At 45.8% G+C, this 6,797-nt stretch overlaps 1 long non-coding RNA gene across 1 annotated transcript; it reads left to right on the forward strand.

The window, feature by feature from the left end:
• Window positions 1-4,476: 4,476 nt before the first annotated feature.
• Window positions 4,477-6,052, forward strand: LOC140213601 (uncharacterized). Its single transcript, XR_011890502.1, has 3 exons — window positions 4,477-4,598; window positions 5,168-5,295; window positions 6,018-6,052. It is a non-coding gene; the product is annotated as an uncharacterized lncRNA (long non-coding RNA).
• The last annotated feature ends 745 nt before the right edge of the window (window positions 6,053-6,797 follow it).

The raw sequence follows: 6,797 nt of genomic DNA on the forward strand, positions 1-6,797 counted from the left end.
TTTTCCGCAGCAAATAACCCTGCTCTAACCCTGCACGTCTCCATGAAATCCGCGTTCAAAAACCCAATGAGTGTTGCTATGTTCCCAGAAGATATGGCCCGTCTTTTTCGTAAGGTAGACCCTGCCATTCCAGACGAAAGAAAACTGCAGTATCTCTTGCGGAGAGTGAAGGAGCAACTGTTTGCCGCCCTTGTGAGAAATCCACTGAAAACAGTGGCGCAGTTCACAAAAGAGGCTACAGTCATTGAATGGGCCCTACAGGAACAATACCACCAGCATAACATGAGCAACTCGGCAGCGAACACTTCCGTATTGACTGAGACTAACGACAGCCTTCTGCGTGAAGTTTTCCGATAGGTTGTGCGAGAAGAGCTTCGGCAGCTTGGATTCGTTATTGCACCTACGGAACAGGCACTGACGTTATCGTTTGTAGTTCATGTGGTCCGGGAAGAAGTCGGACAAGCTTTTTCAGCGCCAGACTGCGGGAACGTTCCGCGGCGCCTGATTTACGCGGAGGCTGCTGGCCATCCAATCAACGCAACTTCAACGCCGTTGACACCCACAACTAGGACACCACCTACGCCACAACCGCAGCCGATATCGTCACCCCTGTCGACTCTACCTATCCTGCCGAACATGCCAGCACAAACAATGTCGTATTTTCGACATGTGCACGACACTCCTAGGCTCCATGAAGAGTTGCCGCTGAACTATCAGCCTCGGAAAACCGATTAGTGGCGCACCGTCGACCGTTGATCAGTGTACTACCAGTGTGGCAAAGCTGGATACGTCTATCGAGTTTGCCACAAATGAAACAACTATCGCGCCGCTCAACATCAAAGCTTTCCCGTCGACTATGCCTGTTCTCCGTATGATGGTTACGCACTTACAACGACGCTACTGTGAATAGTTTAGCCGCAAAATACGACGACGCCCCGACCACGTTGTCTTTCTCCATGTCCTGCGCGCTACAATTTTCCGACTCGTCGCAGTGTTACCGACGTCACTAGGGGCACATCCCCAAGCTCTCGATGGGGAAACTATCCGCAGCGACCTCCTGGGGTGAAGTTGGCAGTATTCTAACTTCTCCACATCCCCCGTTATCGACCAACGACGACGTGAAGACTCCGTTGACGAAAAAGAGGCCCAATACATCGACGAACACGTCGGATACAAGTACGAAAGACGTAACTGACATCGTCAGCGCCGAGCTCATCGTTCGCATTGGCGGCCACCAAGTTGCCGCTCTGGTTGGCACTGGCTCCCATTTTTCAATCAGAAGCTTGCAGGTCGCCGACTAACTAAGGAAGCTGAAGACGCCATAGCACGGGCCCAACATAAGAACCGCCGGAGGTCAGTTGATGACGCCTGTCGGAAAATGCACGGCCAGACCCTTAATCGCCGGTTCAACCTTTGTCGCCACTCTGGTCACCCTTACTGAGTGTTGTAAAGAACTTATACTGGACATGATTTCCTACGTGAGTACGGCGCCGTGATTAGCATCCCTCACAGAAGCGTTTTCTTAGCCACGAGCTCGGATAATGTCACCCATGAGAAGCAACAACAACCTCGCTTGCGTATTGCCGGGGGCGACATCATACTTTTGCCGCGGAGTTGCTCTCTCGTACACGCGCACTGTGACAGCCTGCTGAATGGGACTGAAGTAGCTGAACACATCAGTGCACTGGCACTGAATTGCGGCGTCTCCATTGCCAAAGCACTTATCAATATAATCGATGGAAGTGCCGAACTCTTGCTGACGAATTTTAGTAAGGAGCGTCGACGCATCATTAGAGGCACTGCTGTCACTGAGTTCGACGAAGTGACACAAATACAAGGCGCAGGAGGCGGCCTGTACATTCCACACAGCTGCGCCTATTGTGGACGTCAATCCGATGCTAACGGCCGTTGAGCGGAACCGTCTTCTTGAGCTCTCAAATCAGTACCAGGGCTGTTTCTCCTCTGCGTCAAGAGGCGGTCAAATGCCACTTACCGAAACCGCATCATTACTGATATCGACGCCAGACTCATTCGACAAAGCCCTTATCGCGTGGCCCCAAAGGAACGCGAAGCAATACAAAAACAAGTGAAGACTATACTGGAAGATGGCGTTATTCGCCCATCTAATACTCTTTGGGCAACACTTGTATCTTTAGTGATAAAGAAGGACGGTAGCCTGCGCTTCTGCGTCGACTATCGGAACCTCAATCAGGTCACAAAGAAGGACGTTTATCCACTGCCACGTATTGATGATTACTTGGATAGGTTGCGAAACGCGCGCTACTTTTCGTCAATGGACTTGAAAAGCGGTTATTGGCAGATCGAAGTGGATGAGAGAGACCGTGAGAAAACAGGCTTTGTGACGTCTGATGGAGTTAATGATTTCATGTACTTCCTTTCAGTTTGTTTTCGGCGCCAGCAACATTTCAGCGTCTAATGGACACTGTGCTCTCAGGACTGAAATGGCAAACATGCCTGGTGTACCTGGATGACGTGATTGTCTTCTTTGCAACGCTCGATTAACATTTGCAAAGGTTGAAACTGTTTTCGAAATGATACACTCTGCCGGTCTCACTTTGAAGCCTGAGAAGTGCCTTTTCGGTTTTCAGGAGCTCCAGTTCCTCGGTAACGTCGTCAGTAGCCAAGGAGTCCGATCTGATCCGAGTAAGATTGCCGCCGTCGCTAATTTCCCGATTCCATCAGACAAAACGCCATGCTACGTTTTCTGAGACTCGGTGTATATTACCGGCGATTTATTGCGAATTTCTCGCGCATCGCATTGCCGTTAGGATAGCTCACCAGAGAAGATATGCCTTTTGCTTGGAGCGAAGACCAGCAGCGGGCATTTCACGAGCTCCTGCAATGCATGCAAGCGCCTCCCGTGTTAGCACACTTCGATAAAGAAGCCCCGACGATACTGCATACAGACGCTAGCAATGTTGGTCTAGGGGCGGTACTCGTATAATTGGAGGGTGACAGCGAAAAAGCGATTTGTTTCGCCAGTAGAAGACTATCCCGAGCCGAGGCTAACTACTTCACCACTGAAAAAGAACTCGCAATGGTATGGGCAGTTTTGAAATTTCGTCTGTACTTGTATGGCCGGTCTTTCACGGTCGTTAGCGATATTGCGATCATCATGCGCTCTGCTGGCTCACTAATTTGAAAGATCCTTCCGGCCGGCTCGCACGCTGCAGCCTTCGATTCCTAGAGTTTGGCATTATTGTTGCATACAAGTCGGGAAAACGGCACGCAGGCGCCGACTGCCTTTCTCGGTCTCCTGTTCAGCCGGCAGCACAAGGCGATGGCAACACGGTCTTTCTGGGCTGGGATTCGTGGATATTGCCGATATTTAACGTCAGCAAAGGGATGACACTGAATTGCTGCCGCTTGCTGATTACTTGGAAGGACGAAAAAACAGCGTGCCGAGGTTCTTCGCAGGAGAGCTGGCATCGTACTGCTTGCATCACAACGTCCTCTACAAGTAGAACTTCTCACCTCATGGCAGAAACTACTTCCTTGTTCCATTCATCGCTTCGTTGCATATTTGGCAAACCACCTTGGAACCTCGCGGCAGACTGCTTATTTTCGACGTAATATTTCTGCGGAAACCCGCAAGATGGAGAGGAGTAATTCATAAAGGGAAAAGTAGACATCCACCAAAACGTATCTAAGTGCTACAAAGGAAACCCATACAGGTTTCACGAAAGAAAAGCTGGATGAATTGGATGAATTTTTCTTGACTGCACAGCTTTTCTTTCGAGGAACTTCGTTCTATTCTTTGAGTTTGTGCAATGCTTTGGTTTAGATTAAGATAAATCTCTATCTGTTTTATTCTAGGAGATTAATGCCTTGGAAAAGCAATTTGGTCATTGAAACACAGAAATTATAAAACACATTTTCGTATAGAAAGATGTCATTTCCAGTACCACTAATTTTCTTTAAGGTAACGTAGCGAAAATAATAAGATTAGATGCTGCAATAATACATGCTTCATACAAAACAATGAGACACGAAAAATCGAGACCTCAAATAAATTTGAGCGATGCGGTTGCTCGGACTGGTTTCTGAGGCCCCTTCCAGCGTGTACAGAACAACGGTAACAACACGTACAAATAAAGAGATAGCTACCAACCCTGACTTCCAAATAAAGTTTGTTATCGAGAACGTTGAAATATGTACAGAGAAAGGCTTTGGTTATAATGGACAGATAAACAAAGGAAGAAAGAGCAAACAATAGAAAAGCCTAAAAAAGAACGAAAGTGATACAGTTGTAATAATCATGCCTATCACACTGCACACCAGCGTCTCTCATGAAACGTAGGCTTTTCATGCGACATAACAATTGATGGCTTACTGACAATCACCAAGTTGACGTGTAATTTGCACTGCCTGCAGAATGATTCGAGTGCGTTCATCTCGGTATTAGTGCAGCGCAGCGGTGTTCTGAAACGCAGTAGAACAGCCACGCGTGCTTGTGTTAATAGCGAAAAAACCGTCTCTGCCATTCCTCAAGTGGCACGCATGCACTTGAGGAAACGTTCATTAAGGCATCTGCCTGTCTGTGCCAAGTAAGAAGCTCCGCAGGAAAAAGGGACCCGGTAAGTGATGATTATTTCGGCAATGTCTCTCTTTCTTGGGTGTTCGACCTTTTCTAATGTTTTCTCTTTCTCTCTTCACTTATCTGGTTTATTTATGATATTTACAACCCTTTTCTATATACTTCATTGTTTTCGATAATAAGTTCAGTTAGAAGTGAGTGCTCATCCTCTTTTTTGTCTCTTTTGTTATGCTTGCGCTGAAATCTCTCAAGTAGGGCTTGTCATTCACGCGAACAGTAGAAGCCGGTTCAAGCATCCACAGCACTGGCCACTCTGTGTCCTGTGAATTTCAGCTTAACTGGTAGTGGCTCCTGCCCGTTTTAGGAAAATAGTCAAAACGCATTCCAGGTTTCGTTAGGGATACCTTGTTTTCTCATAACAACGCGCAGTTGTGGGAGGAGACAGATTTATATAGTAAAATCCGCAAGTATTCCCCTACTTACAGTGTCCATTCAGAAGTGTCGTGCTGAATGCCACAGAGAAGACGAAAAATGGCGCATGCCTTTTTGAACATTCACTGTTATTTACGTCTTGCTCATTGAATATCCCTCCTTGTTTATATTTTGCAGACTTTAAGATAATAACTATAGCTAAGTCGTTCTATCAATAACTACAACCGCGGACAAAACTATAATGGGATTTGTGCATCATTTGGCAATTGTGACCGTCTTCATCTCTCAAGCGTCTGCAAGTAATTGTAAGTCTGATATTTTTGTAATGTGTCCTATCATATTTTGCAGTGTGTTGCGCGTTTCAGAGTATCCGTCTTGTACTTGAGCATTTTCGTAAACTAATATTTAGCGCATCTAAAAAATAAATTTGATATCTCTGCACAAGCAATTTACCGAAAGCAATTTATATGCACATTAAAACAAGGATTATCCCACAGGTGATCGCATTACACTTTCAACTGTTTTAAACAAAACAACGTGCGCATACGTCCTTTCTGCACCATTTAGAATAATTTACATCAGTATAATTATGGAACGGTGTGTTATAATTAACGGGTAACACATCTTGCTGGCCCTGTACAAAATATGATTCTGCATCTCGCAAAGAGAAAAACAAATGTTTGCACATATATGCCAATCTCATCATCTGATGCTGTGGGAATATTCAGGTTCCTTGACCATGACAAGCGCGCCAAGCACGTTGGCAGGAGGCGGAACCTTCTTTTCACTGGCGGCGCACTTGTTATCGCAAACGCTATCAGCGCCACCGTGTTTGTTACGTGAGATACTTCTAACATCGCCATTGACTCTTGGGCCCCCAAAGAGCGGCAAGTGTGGAAGTCGCCGCCGCCACTTGCGTTTCCCCGCACGTGGTTGTCTCATTGTTTGTCTACAAAAGAACACGCTCATCAAATTTACTTCGCCCGTTTCTTTCTTTTCATTATGCTGCTTGGCAACGATCTTGAAGACAAAGCCTTGCCCAAAACAAGAAGCGTTGAGGTAAGATATTTGTCAATGTCAGCAAGTGTGTCGTAGGGGAGTTAGGGCACGGAGCTGAGCGTTCACTTCCAAAACTACTTTTTGACTGTCTGATTGAGTGCTTAAGTAGCGCAAATCAGAAGGCTACGAATAAACTGTTACACAATCCTCCCCACGTTTCATTGCCTACTGGTTCCAGCAGTAAATCGAACGCCACGAAAAATCGAGGACTATGAGCAGCAAACGCTGAGGCAACAGAAAAATTAATCTAATTACTTTATCACTATGCATAATTTAGCACCAGCATTTTCTTGAAAAATAAAGTGCTATGAATTAGAAAAAAATTATACACTAAAGAAAATTGCGCCCTCATTCCGTTTTCTCGTACCTATACCTCATCTTTTTAACCAATTTAAAAGGACGTTTACACTCATTCAAAATCTAGATTTTTTATTATATTGGAAGCTATTCCCCCAATGTGCATTGTGCGGGAATGCGCACTACGTTATATGTGTACAGCGATATATCTTGTTCGTTCCTCCCCTCGTTTTCCGGAAGTCTGACGAAATGACCTCGATGTATTTCAGACACGTTTACAAAAACTCTAACAGAGAAGAAAGAAAGTGCGCCAGAACGCATCTCACGATCACTGTCAGTGGTAATGTGCTAGTATTAAAGCAATATGGTAACACAACGTATTGCCACCGTCGAATACAGTTACTACTCATTAGGCGCTTACAGCCAGCAGGATCCCTCTTTCGAGTCTCCC

This window comes from Dermacentor andersoni, chromosome 10 (assembly GCF_023375885.2).
Source record: "Dermacentor andersoni chromosome 10, qqDerAnde1_hic_scaffold, whole genome shotgun sequence".
NCBI classification, from domain to species: Eukaryota; Metazoa; Arthropoda; class Arachnida; order Ixodida; family Ixodidae; genus Dermacentor; species Dermacentor andersoni.